Here is a 14,630-nt window from a genome sequence, read left to right as displayed (position 1 = left end):
AGAGGTTAATCATTACCTCATATCAATCTCATTCTGAACAGTTGTAACTCTCTTGGATCTGCAAGAACCCCAACCTTTGCTCATCATTCACTACCACACAAATTTGTTTAATTATTTATTTACAAACAAACTAAATAATAACACACACTTACATGAGCCAAAAATCCCTGGACTGACAAGATATGATGGCTTACTAGACAGAGATGGAGAAAGGGGTGAGGAAAATATAAAGATAGAGAAAAAGGGACATTTATCGTGAACACATTCTAGGACTGTCTTCACATTAATCATATACCTTGCACACAAACCGTTGCCCATTTTGGAATAGGAAGCAATACATGTATTTACGTGTTTGAATGCAGTAGTTCGTCATCTATCTCTGTTGAAACCAAAACTTATTTTTTTGTTTCAACAAAGCACATGCTCTGATTGTCCACCAGATGTCACAATGTCCTTCTTCTTAGTTGTCCGGTCTCCAATGGGCAGTTTTTGTTCTGAACTTGTTCTTAGCTCGTGTGGATAGTCAGAGTTCGAACCCCTTTACACAGACAGTGGGTATAATCTGGTGAGTTTATCTTCTTCACCTTGTGTTGTTTCAACCATTTCCCACGTGTAGCTAACACTCCACCTTTCCTGGTCTGATATGTTAATTCTAACCCAGTCCTTTTAATGAGGCAAGGTCTAGATTTTATTAAAATCCAATTTTAGACAACTAACTTAACATTTCGTCTTCCCCAAAACATTCTCTTTGATTTGGATATTTTCCATACAACGTACAATGTATAAACATCAAACATCTACTAGGAAAACTCTTCACGTTACAATGTTTTCGTAATAACATCATCTATTAACCTTTAATAACAAAACAAAAATGACATACATTTTCATATTCCATCTACCGTCATGACCACCAGTGTGGCTGACGGAAATCATTGTTCCAAAGTCCCTTTATTTCATGTTTAATGTTCTTAGGCTGGTTCTCCATAGTAACAGGACAAAGGAATTTGTTTGTGGCCTGCGATTTACCAGGGGCGTGAGGGGTCATAAAACCCCCTCATCTTCAGACCCCTAGGTCTCTCCTCCTCTGTTGGGGTTGAGAAATAATCTGTAGGGTTGTGGTCTCCTGTAACCTGACCTGATCAGGACACTCATGACACCAGTTTGTCTTGTCTCGTCAAGCCTACCAGCGTTTTTCCCCGTAGTCCTGTTTCCCGGTAGTTCCTGTTTTTTAGTTCTCCCAGTTTTTGATCATTCTGCCTGCCCTGACCCTGAGCTTGCTTGCCGGATTATATCTCTTGACACTGCCCTGGATTACTGACCCCTGCCTGCCCTGACCCTGACTGCCATTCTGTACCTTACGGACTCTGCCCTGGATTACTGACTTCTGCCTGCCCTTGACCTTGACCTGCCCCCTGTTTTGTAAATAAACTTTTGTTATTTCGAACTGTCTGCATCTGGGTCTTATCCTGAGGTCTGATACTCACATGTGAATGATTAAAGAGATGGTTGGGGCTAAAGCATAAAAGGGTGTGAACGATGCTGGATGGGTGTAGACAAAGAAGAGCTCTCCAGTATGTACCAAAACATTCAAGGGCCATTTTCTCAAAAGTGAAGTTACAAGTTTATCAACTTTCAAAGCAAATTACTTTCCCATTGTTCCTCAACTGTAGTGTATGACATACCATTTTCTAACTCTGAGTCTCTACTTTTATCCAATGTAAAAAACATAATTTCAAATTTTGCTACATTAAACCTAATCGATCCGGTCGGGCACATACTGTATGCTACAGGTCAACAATCAACTCTACTTATTTGATTAGCTTCATACAGTAGCAGATCAATTGTAGAAGTAACTAAAATTGGATTTCAAGACAATAGTATCAGAGATTGTTAAGTTTGTTGGTGCTGCACTTCAGGCTACATACTTCAGTTGTTTCTGGGTTTCATTCAGAGTTATTCAACTTCAATATTTTTTTCACTAATGTTCTTGCCCCTGTGGTCAAAGATATGTAGGCAAAACAAGACTGCAGTCACAGAAAGGTTATCTGGGGTTCTAATTATCCTACTGCCTTCTTTCATCTGAACCCTGGAAGCTATATATCACAACTGACATCTCTTTTGCCATCAAAACATCCTCATTCATTAAAGGTCTAACCCAATTTTACAAGGAAGGCCAAAACTCCATCCCACCACAACAGGCTGAAGTTTCAGGAAGTCTATTAAAACAGCTCCTAAATTATATGCCATTATCATAATTCTCACAATTTCACAGTAATATTCAATAGCGTGGATAGATAAATCACTTTTTTTGACTGGATTGGTCCTTTATCACCCCAATAGCACCCTAAGACATAATGGCAGAGTCTCATCCCAACGGAAAAAAGGACATGTGTAGTTATGGAAATGATAATGGCGTATTTCAGCCCCAGTGTCCCGAACAATTACTATGTCACCTTTACAACACCTAATTAAGCCTCCTAGGAATTCCTTAAGCATTTATGTACAGTACTCCAAATCAAACCGCACCGGTTGACAGTGCCTTGGCTCTGACTAGAGCGGAAGAGGAGGTGAAAGGACAATTTTATGAAGCCAAGAAAATGCAACGTGGCGGTGCTGGAGACAATCCTATGGGGAGAGTATGTGAAAGTGTATGCAAATAAACCATCTGGATTGTTTGAACTGCCTGGGTGTTGGGGAATAAGAGGTCTCTACTACTGAAATAAGACTGTGTTCAGTCCCAAATGGCACCCTATTGCCTATATAGTGCACTACTTTTGACCAGAGCCCCATAGGGAATAGGGTGCCATTTGGGATGTAAACTATGTCCATATACTGTACAGTAGAGCTGATACTCTGTAATGAACTCCAGAGTTTGATGTAGTTAATTTAACAGTTGTGTTTGAAATTGATGAACAAACACTTGAAATGGAATTAGACCTGATGATATTGTATGGATGTCCATCACATTTGCTAGGTGCCATGCTGTCACTGCAGTAAGAATATGTTTAAATCCCAGTCTTATTGTCAAGTGCTGACCTTAGAGAGCCTTTTTATATCTCTTTTTTGGTTTGGTCAGGGTGTGATTTGGGTGGGCATTCTATGTTCTGATTTTCTATGTTTTCTTCTACTTTGTGTTTGGCCGGGTATGGTTCTCAATCAGGGACAGCTGTCTATCGTTGTCTCTGATTGGGAATCATACTTAGGCAGCATTTTTCCTATTGGTTTTGTGGGTAGTTAACTTTGTTAGAGGCACCATAGCCCTGTTAAGCTTCACGGTCGTTCTGTTGGCGACATTCTAATAAAAAGGAATATGTTTGCTCACCACGCTGCACCTTGGTCCGCTTCTTACGACGTCCGTGACACTTATAGATTAATAGACCTGTAATACATATTACAACACATCATTACATCCTCACACAACTATGAATCGAGAAGGTAATAATCTTCAGAGTTTGAAAAATGAAATACACTGTAATGGCAACAGCATGTATTCTCATACAGCATACCGTAACGCTAAACATGTAAGGAGAAAATCTCATGTTGTTAGTAGTATGTACTCGCCAAATAAAACAATTATCTCATGAGATGAACTTCACACGCTAATGGAGCCCACTTTCCTGTAAACCAATACCAATTCTCTCTCGCAGTGTGGTGACGTATTACCCACCACCGTCCCTCAATGGATCTTAATGGGGCACATATCTGCACTACTGCAGTTAAATTACAAATGATAGCAGCCGTTCAAATGGCGCTGCAACTGCTTTGGTTCACAATGTCACCAAATGTGTAATCTCTGGTGGGGAGGAGTGGTGGCTGCTGAGCTCAGTCATCTATTCCGCTCGGTTGGATACGCTCTGCAAACTCGTCAACAACAACCTCTTTCTAGACCCAGAGATTTTAAAAGGTTCATGTTATGGTGGAATAATGTGTGTGGATGTGTTAGTATATTGCTTCTACATGTCTAGACTGTGAAAAAACGTGGTGATTCACAAGGCAAATTAACAATACCTAACTAAGTACTTAGGCTTGGTATGTCTGCATTGTTATCCAATTAGGAATAACTGCTCTGTGAAGTGCTATGAGGTAAATGCAGAGAAAATGACACTATTAGTTCACTGCTAAAGGCAATATGGGCAGTTATTAGTCCATTGTTAAAGGCAAAATGGAGGTCTGCATTGTCATGACAGTGTGTTTCAAATTAAAGTCCGTTAAAGGTGTCATGAGAAGACCTACTGGGTCCAGTGAACTGCAAGGGGAGCCGACCTTGAGTTGAGAAATGCACCTCAGTGGAGGGTGAGAAGGAGCAGCCATTTTGGCTCTGGCTCAGTAACACCTTGCAGGGTCACATCCAGATCAAAGATGGGTGGGGGAGGGGAAGCACTGCGGTGGTGGTGGAGGCCATTTTGGATTAGATCTGCACATACTGTTTGTAAATTAATGGACAGGAGTCTGTTTTTAATGTGGAGGAACCAATTTGGGGTCTGACTCCACAGCACCTTGCTGGTCGCATCATGACAAAGTGGGCCTAAGCACTGCAGTGGTGGAAACTGGGGAGGCCATGTTGACTCAAGATGAACATCCCCTTCGAGTATCAGTTTATGCGGAGGAGTGAAACTGCTGACGTAAGGAAGCCATTTTGTCATACAGTGTGTTCCATTGCAGAGTCTGGACCACATAATATAATACAACCACAGTTGGATACTAAACTTTTACTTCCTGGCTACAGGTCTGGGAACACATAAGGGGCAGATGCTGCTTCTGCTAACACAACACAGGCTCTTAAATCAGAAAAATGGTTTACTGCTCTCTCTCTCCCTCTGTATTACAGTACATCTATTTAAGAATTGTTGATGTCAGAAGCGGGACGTTTTAGAATGAAGAATCAGTATTGAGCAGCAGAAAGGTGTCAGCCACAGATTACAATGACAAGAGATCCTGTAAGCGAAAGCACTCTGGGATTTATAAATTCACTGACTCCTACTAGACAAGGATTGATTTAAACCAGCTTATTTGAAGGAGACTCCTCTAACGACCAGAGCTGAAACCCATCCACAGAAAGGCAATATCCCACATATTACTATTATTACCACAGAATTGGAAATGCTAATTCATTTTTGTAAAGTAAATTTAATGCAAAAGAAGACAGAAAAACCTAAAATCTTGCGAATGTATTTTTTCCTGTTATGTTCTCGCTCTGCATACTTTATTGAGACGGATGTCCCCCGTTGCATTTGGGCTAACGTTCAGCGATGATACGATTCTGTGTAGAAAATAATTTACGGCATACATTTGCATCCTTAGGGCGGATTAAGACAAGCAATGTTTCCATATAGAAGGACTGGAGGGACTGTGTGGCTTGCTCAAAGATGCTGTTTCCTACCATTTCCTGATTTGTGTCATTCTGCTGGCAAGCTAAGTGCCAACATCCAACATTCGGACAAATATTTATGTGTGTTTTGAAAAGCAAAAACAATGGCAAGTGACAAATGTTGGAGAAACCTAATCGACAAGGTTAATGAGGTAGAAAGTGTCAAGAGAACAACCGTATATGTTGTTTTGATGATATAACACCTTAGCGAGTAGCAACACTTTACCTCTCCCTGAGTCTCCTCGCAACACAACTTAGTTCTGCCACTAAAGTTATGTGCCCATTTTTCTCAACAGTCAGAGTGTTATTTTCTCATTTCCCAGCCTGCCTCTCTCATCCAGACGGATAATACCTTCAAATCCTAAGACCCTGACAGACTGACGCGGGTTTATCCAGATGTGGGCCGCACCTGTTCAGTATGATCCCTGTGAAACCAGGGTAGTTTGGCTTCTCCCTCTGACATTTTCACATGCCCTTGAAGTGTATGGTTTGCTCTGGGCCGCACTCAACTCCTGTTCATGACTTTATCTGAATAACTTATAGAGGATGATAGGAGGGGGGAAGGGAGGATAAGGGTCAATCTATCACTGTACTCAGGATGACAGAAAAGGTACAAGGTACATTTCAGGCTGTTCCCTCTTTCATTATTCAGCCCCCATTACTTTAATTTGCTCCCCATCCAAAATGCTCCCGGCTGTTTCTTAAAATCACTATTCTTATACTTCCATGTCACCTTGCTCTCTAAGTAAGTGTACGGCACAGTTGAACAACATGTTGTATGTATCCTGTTGGGTTTCAGAGGATATTTCCTTCCCACAATGACCTGCATCACGCAAACTAGTATACTACGAAGTAGGCTGGACTGTGACATATTGGCAACATTATCTACAATGTTTGTGTCATACTCAATACAATACTAAACATACGAGTACATGGAATATGCCAAATTGAAAGGGTGATGTTGCTATATTGTATTTTGTACGGCAGATTACTACTAAACAATAGATTTGTATTTAAAGCTGGAATACTCAACAGTGAAACTGCCAATTCCGTTTGCAATATTACAAGAACAAAGAAGTTACTTCAAACAATGAATACTGTTTTGTTTTTCTCTGATGTCATTGCAAGCACAATAGAACAGCAGAGTATGTACTGTGATATCTTTTTACTGCGATACTGGATGTTCCTCTCCTCAGTTACTTCAACTAAACAAAAGCAATAACATGTGCTGGGAGGAACAGTGGCACTGTTTCACCTTATGGGGAGTTCAGCTTTACAATAAGCTTGGGACTATATATTTTTTATATATAGACATATTGGTTTATGTCTCCGGGGTGGCACGATGAGCATGTTCAAACCCCTACAGACATGTTATGAATGCACATGCAGTGGTTAACGTTTTCAACCATTTTGCCATGGACCTCCAATGGGACTTCCTAACACATAGTGAATGAACTAACAGCAACAGCATTATACCACAACTGAAAAAGGTCTCTGTCAACTTCAGTCACCTATTAGCATTTGTCAAGCGGTAGAGTAATTCAACTTAACACATTATGCCAAAGACAACAAAAATGCCACGAGGACGTAATTAGTGATATTTTCTTTTGAAAAACGAGATTGTGCCACTACTCTTCAGGACATTTGGTAGATTTTCTCTGAGAGCGGATAGGTGGAAACTGCATAACGACGAGACACTTAGTTTCACAACTGTTTATGATTTTTTTAGCTCCTGGGTAAGCTTTGATCTTTATGGGAATATGTGGGGGTGTGGATGTGGGGTACGACCAGTGGTGGACAAAGTACCCAATTATCATACTAAAGTAAAAGTAACAGTTGTCAAAAATAAAAATAGAAAAGTAAAGTACAGATACTGAGATACACACTGACTTCTGTCTGCGGCGGAGGAGAAGAGGGGGATTCAAAAGGCAGGGACAAACAAGAGAGGGAGTGGGAGAGGTGAAATAAACAAACACACAGACACACACTCACACTCACCTCCCCTGCATACATACCGTACACCACTCATATGACTTGACAGAGAAACACCAATAAACTGACAGCTCCTCCACATAAAGGTTATGATGCCTCTGAAACATCAAAGCCTTCAGGTGAGTGGATAGGAGTTCTAAATACACCCTGTGGACGTGTGGTCTTCACCAACAGCAAGGCGGTGCTACTCATAAGACATAACCCAATGCCCAATAACCCAGTATCTGTGTGAAGGTAGCCTGACGTAGCCTTGCAACTGGGGCTTGGAATTCAATACAGAAGCTGCCCATCCTAAAAAGACAAAAGGATGTCATACATACAGTCAGGTACAACATATTTGACGAAGATGAGCAAAAAAGACTATAAAATAAATAATAAAAATACTGAGCTATTAAAAAAAATAAGGAAATTATTTGGTGCATGGCCAAAGAGATTTATTTTCATGACCATAGCACAGGTTCCAATTCAGGTGCCAATGCCATTTAGCCATCTCTAGGCATTTACATTTGTTGGTTGACATGAAAATAAAGCTCTTTGGCCACGTACACAAGTAGTGGGTTTGGTGTCTAAAGAAAGATGCATATGAAGAACCACATACTGACTGTAAAATATGGTGGTGGATCGTTGACGTTATGGGGATATTTGGCATCCACTGGTCCTAGGGTCCTTGTTAAGGTCAACGCATAATGAACTTTACCCAGTACCAGGAACTTTTTGTCAAAAGCATGGTTGCCTCTGCCAGGAGGCTGAAACCGGGCCACAAGTGGATTTTCCAGCAAGACAATAACCCCAAGTACACAATAAAATCACAAATAAATGGTTAATTGACCACAAAAATCAACATTTTGCAATAGCCATCTCAGTCTCCAGTATCACAACAGACTATCATTGAGAGTCCCATAGGGTGGAACACAATTGGCCCAGCATCGTCCGGGTTTGGCCGTCTTTGTAACAAAATATTTTTTCTTAACTGACTTGCCTAGTTAAATACAAATAAAAATAAATAAAAATTAAAAGGCCGGGACATGATGAAAAACCAAAAGGATGTCACACCTCCACCATATCACCAAAGGAACACAGTTGTATGGTAAGAGAGGCCTAGCAACGACAAAAAAGTATGTTTCTTACACACGCTACAATCTGTTTCCTTGTTGTTGGCACATTGGCTGCTCACTCCACACTCTATTTAACAGCACACCTCCATCCATCTGCTGTTGTGACAATTAATATCCATTAATATTGTAGCTCCCCCTGATTGTGCTCTCCGTCTCTCCTCACTGTATCCATAATTTCCCTTTGATTTCAGTCCTCTGTTCTCTCTTTGTTGTGCCAGTAAATGCCAAATCTGCATCGCCATGCATCCTATTGAGTTTTAGTTCCACCAGGCCTGTGCTTTCTAGTTGAGTCTAGTTTAAGTTTTGTGTTTGTGTGTATGCATGCATACCAGGCCTGTGCTTTAGCTCTGTATGTTTTCGAACAGGTGTGTGTGTGTTTGTTTTGTGTGTGTGTGTGTGTGTGGGTGGGTGTGCGTCGGCATCCCTAGAAGATACATTCTCCAGCTTTAACCTCACCAGGAAGACCCTCCTCCACAACACCTTCTCCAGCTTTATCCTCACCAGGAATACCCCCCTCCGCAACACCATTTAGTTATAGTCTATTGTATTTTAATCTATTGGGCTCTGAGCCATCATTCCCACACTTGTCTAATGACACTAATCCTGCTATCTGCAACAGGCAACAAACCTAACGCAGAAAAGGGGCCAATCAAATCAACCATACGCTATGTAGGGCAAATGAGTAAGAGACTGGAGAAGTCACAAATAAACCTGAGATACACTGATGCTTTATTCTAGCGGCGCTGTCTGGCAATACAGATTATTTCCCCCAGTGGAAGGAATTACAAATAACCCAAATGGGGCTTAGGCGGTGTGTAGGGTTGCCTGCAATGTAATTGTGGTGCTGGGTGACCAGGCTGCAAATTGTGTATGCAGGTGATTGACTCCAAACGCATTGGTTTTGATATATTTAATTACACTTGCTGGAAACTGTGAGCTTGTTTGACTGTGTGAAGAAATGTGACTTGTTTCTGTTGATACATCCGAAGTGAAACGTTTTTGCTCACTTTTTTCAAAGGTTGAAAGGAGTGAATAAATGCATCTCCAACATGTCAACTATCTGATTTGGTTGTTGTACAGAATGCGGTAGACTGACGTTCTTCATCTGACATTGTGCGTCTGAGTGGGAGACTACAGGGGGCTGACAGGAACATTATTTGGGGAAAACAAAGTTATGTCAGACACCTGGGGTTCTCCTCTTGACATACCCAAAACCAATTGATTACAACACCAGAAACCTGAATAAGGGTATTAAACACAGAGACTGGTGCTGAGGGAAATAAGGTTGAACTTAAACAGGATAGATATTGTTAGGCTTCGTCATAGATTGGCAATAGATACATGGACATAAACTGGATCTTTTTGTACAATCAATGTTCATTGTTTTTCTGTGATAATGTAATTGTATCTACACTAGCAGCTTAGGTGAATTGTCTGCTCTCATAAACACTTCTAAGTACATCATGAAACCATCATCAAAACCACATATCCCCAAGTGACCACAGTAACTGCAGTGTGAACTCAACGGTCCCACCAAGTTAACGTTTTGATGAACATATATTTTACACAATCCATTAGGGACCCAAAGCCTTGTCTCGCAGGTTCAACGTGGTGTGTGAGCTGAGATGCAATATGTTAAGAATGGAAGACAAGTCGAGTCGAGAAGACTTGTGTTTTTTAAAAGGCTCATCTTCACATCTCCCTTGAGACTTGCAGCTCAATTTCCAGCCCACTTTCCAGCTCACACTCTCAAACACCTAGATGCCCTGAACGCAGCTCACTCTCCAGATCCCAATCACCTGAATTCTGATCACCTGTTCACACACCTGTATGTCATTATCACACACTATTTAGTTCAGTTATTTGCACCCCCCATCGCTGTGAGGTATTGTTTGTTTTGTGACACACGTCTTTCAGAACATTGGGTGTCCCATTGATTTACTCCTCCCGTGTACAATAGTTTATGCCTGACTCACTAACGACACATTTTTGCCTTTCCCTGCCTGTACTTTAGCCTACTGGACTTCCTGTTATCTAGTTATTGCCTGAACTCCCGGACTACGTTACTAGCCTTTTCCCTGCCTGTACTGTTGCCTTTGGACCCCCTGTGTATGACCTTCTGCCAGCCCCTGGACCCAGCTACCTGCCTCCTCCTGTGGTCCTTTTTAACAAACACCTAATGCGCCCTGCGCTTGAAACCAGCTCTCTCTCCCCTCATGTTCATTAGATATTTGACAAATCTTACCATAACTATCCTCCTGATTCCTGCTTACAAGCAAAAAAACTAAAGCAGGAAGTACCAGTGACTTGCTCAGTTTGGAAGTGGTCAGATGACGCAGATGCTAAGCTACAGGAATGTTTTTCTAGCACAGACTGGAATATGTTCCGGGATTCTTCCGATGGCATTGAGGAGTGCACCACATAAATCACTGGCTTTATCAATAAGTGCATCGATGACGTCGTCCCCACAGTGACTGTACGTACATACCCCAACCAGAAGCCATGGTTTAAAGGCAACATCCACACTGAGCTAAAGGGTCGGACGCTTATAAGAATTCCCACTATGCCCTTTGATGAACCATTAAACAGGCAAAGCATCAATGCAGGACTAAGACTGAATTGTACAACACCGGCTCTGACGCTCGTCGGATGTGGCAGTGCTTGCAAACCATTACGGACTACAAAGGGAAGCACAGCCGGGAGCTACTCCGTGACATGAGCCACCAGACGAGCTAAATGGCTATGCTCACTTCGAGGCAAGCAACACTGAGGCATTCATGAGCGCATCAGCTGTTCTGGACAAGTATGTGATCACGCTCTCCTTAGCCAATATCAGTCAGACCTTTAACCTGACTAGGAAATGTGTTCCGCTAGCAGAATTGCAAATTCTTTATTTAACTTTAATCAAATCAGAAGTGCAATACAGCAAATGAAAGCAAAACCTCTTGTTTGGGAAAGCAAACCATGCGATTATCGATCAGTAGACAAAACATTACAAACAGTTACCAGCCAAGTAAATTAGTCACAAGTTAGAAATAGCAATAAAATTCAGCATACTAAAGGTTGACGAAACAAATTGTCTTTGTTCGATATAATCAATTTTTATAGCCTAACACGAAACATTTTGTAAACGGCTTGCATCATAAATTCAGTGTCCTTCAACTTTGGATGTAACATTCAATTTAATTACTCACTCAAAACGGACGTTTATCGAGTCATGTTTGGTTTGATGGTTTGATGAACTTCATGATTCTTTTCCCGGGACATATTGACTGAAAGGAACTGATTTGAACACACCAAACTATGACCTCATTGCGCACCAATGATATGACCAGTTCTTCATTGATTGACTGTATTTTGGACCAATTACCACTGATTGACTTGAAATCTAGCTTGACAGATAGCCAATGAGCTGAGGTAAACGACAACATGTAATGGTTCTATCCAGGAAGGCTAGCCTTTGTGGGAAACTTGAGCGTAAAGACACAATCATTCGCGCCACATTTCTGTTTTGAGAGAATTTTCAGAGAAGAATTATGGCGAGTAAAACATTAAAATCAAAGACAAAATATACAGATCTTCACGATATTATTGAAGAAATTGATCGAGATAGTGACAGTGAATTACTACAAGATGATTCAGACAGTGAATTCTTTTGACTCTAAATCTGAGATGTACCTGTATGGAGAAGATTCTGCTCTACATTGTGGGTGGGTGTGTGTCTGTATACAGTATATTAGATATTTTTTACATTTTATTTTATCTAAACATGGAATGGAACAGCTTGTCACCATACTGATTCCTGATACCCTACTCTATATATAATCTGGGTCTGTGTCTTTATTTCACAGTCCCAGTGATTCTGATTGGGAGCCCGTACTGCCAAGGTGCAAATCCCCCACTGAAGCTGGTCCATCCAGCCGGACCCCTGCTGTCTCCGGCACCACACCTACCCCCGCCCGGCCATCAAGAGGTGTGAAGTCGGTGACAAAGAGGCGGAGGAAGGAAAGTATGGAACCTGCTGGCAGAGTGGAGGAGAGTCGTTGGCACTCTGTGCTGGAGGAGGATGTTGCCCCACCACCTCCAATTATCAGACCAAAAAGGCCACCAGGACCTCAGCTGGACATGACCTCCAAGTACCGCCCCATGCAACTTTTTCAGTTTTCACCTCGGCAGTTGTTGATTCCCTGGTGTCGAACGCAAATAAGTACGGAGCTACGAAGCAGGAAGGCAAGAAGGAGACATGGAAGGCCATTTCCATGTCAGATATTTTTTGTTACCTTTCTATGGTCATTTACATGGATCTTGTAAAGCTGAAAACCCTGAAGGACTACTGGAAATCTGCACCCCTCTATCAACTGCCTTTCCCCACCAAGGTCATGTCATGCAAAAGGTTTCTGACAATCTCACAGGCGCTTCATATTAGTGACCCAAAGGTTGACGAGGATAACGTGATGAAGCGAGGCACGGCACGGCACGGTTTGATAAGCTCTGAAAAATTTAACTTCTCTGCAAGACTTATTTTCAGCCCACCCAGAACCTTTCCATAGATGAGGATGGTAGCCTAAAAGGCCAGAATTGGCCTAAAACAGTACATGCGTAACAAACCGACTAAATGGGGTTACAAACTGTTTGTTTTGGCCGATTCTGCATGTGCAATTTCTTTGTCTATGAGGGGAAGAGCAGTTGTGCGACCGGTAAGGAACTTAGCTATGACTCCGTTATGCAGTTAATAGATTTTCAGCTGCTAAGGAAGGGCTACAAACTGTTTGTGGACAACTTCTACACAAGCCCTACCCTGTTCACAGACCTGAGGAAGCTGGAGATGTGAGCCTGTGGCACCATTCGGACCAACAGAGTGGGATTTTCGAAAACCAGGGTGAACAACATGCCTAAGCGGGCTGAGCGGGGTACCATGAGATGGATCCGTGAAGATGGCCTGCTCTTTGTGAAGTGGATGGATACCAGAGAGGTGGTGATGTGCACAACAATCCACAAGTCCTTCAGTGGTGATCATGTTGTCAGGCGTGAAGGACGCTACTGGGGCATGGACCACCAAGAATGTCCCCATTCCAACTGCTGTGAAGGACTACAACAAGAGCATGGGAGGTGTAGACCTATCAGATGCGCTGATAGGCTACTATAATGTTCTCCACAAAACCATGAAATGATACAAGACATTGTTTTCTCATTTCATTGACATTGCTGTGGTGAAGGAAATGGCTAAGGGCTGTGGACAGCCCCCCATCTCACAGCTAGCCTTCAGGGAGCTGCTCATCCAGGAGCTTGCTAGCTACAGCAAGACCAATGTAGCACCTTCTGTCCCCTCTACCTCTGTCCCTTCTGCTCCAACCAGTGGTGTTCAAATGCCAAAATTCATCATTGCAGGCAGGAATGTGCCTCAGGGCAAAAGGGGCTCAGTAGGGAGGCTTCGTTGTCTGTGCCACAAGAAATCACCTGTTCAGTGACCCGCTGCTTCACACCAGAAAGAGACTTCTATGGGCTATGGCATCAGCAGCACAATATTGTGTAGAAGACTGAGGGTATTCACATTATTGTACATTGAAAGTGTAAATAGTTACCTTTGTTATTTTTTGAAATATTCATTTATTTATTTCAATTTTTCTGAATTTTTTTTGGAGGGGGTATGTTAGAATACATGTTTCGTATATAGGTATTTGCATCAATGGATCACTGTACCAATTTGGCCACTTGGGTACATTTGGGAAGCTTGTGAGGGACACCTGGGTGTCTTCATGCTCAATGGCATGTACCTAACTCATTCCTGAAGGTGTCTCTGAAACTTTGGTGAAATACTCTTGCCCACTTATGTTCTTATTTGCAATTATCCCCAGGATCATATCTGAATGTTTGTCTGTTCTTGTTCATTTCAAATATGAAACAGAAAACGTCTTATTTCCTTGTATTTTCTTCTACAAGATCTATTGTGTTATATTCTCCTACATTCAATTCACATTTCCACAGACTTCAGAGTGTTTCCTTTCAAATGATACCAAGAATATGCATATCCTTGCTTCTGGGCCTGAGCTACAGAGTATGTTTTCAGGTGGAAATTGAGAAAGACTGGAGGGCAATCCTTAACAAGTTAACTTTTTATGGCTGGGTGTGGACTGATAAAGGAGTGGGAAAGACAA

The 14,630-nt window shown here is 41.9% G+C and overlaps 1 pseudogene; it reads right to left on the bottom strand.

Annotated features, from left to right (window-relative positions):
- The window catches only part of LOC139423511 (VPS10 domain-containing receptor SorCS3-like), a 391,895-nt pseudogene that overhangs the window by 308,585 nt on the left and 68,680 nt on the right, over positions 1-14,630 (bottom strand).

This window comes from Oncorhynchus clarkii, chromosome 13, assembly GCF_045791955.1.
Source record: "Oncorhynchus clarkii lewisi isolate Uvic-CL-2024 chromosome 13, UVic_Ocla_1.0, whole genome shotgun sequence".
NCBI classification, from domain to species: domain Eukaryota; kingdom Metazoa; phylum Chordata; class Actinopteri; order Salmoniformes; family Salmonidae; genus Oncorhynchus; species Oncorhynchus clarkii.
The sequence above is the reverse complement of the archived record's forward strand: the minus strand, read 5'-3'. Positions and strand labels throughout refer to the sequence as shown.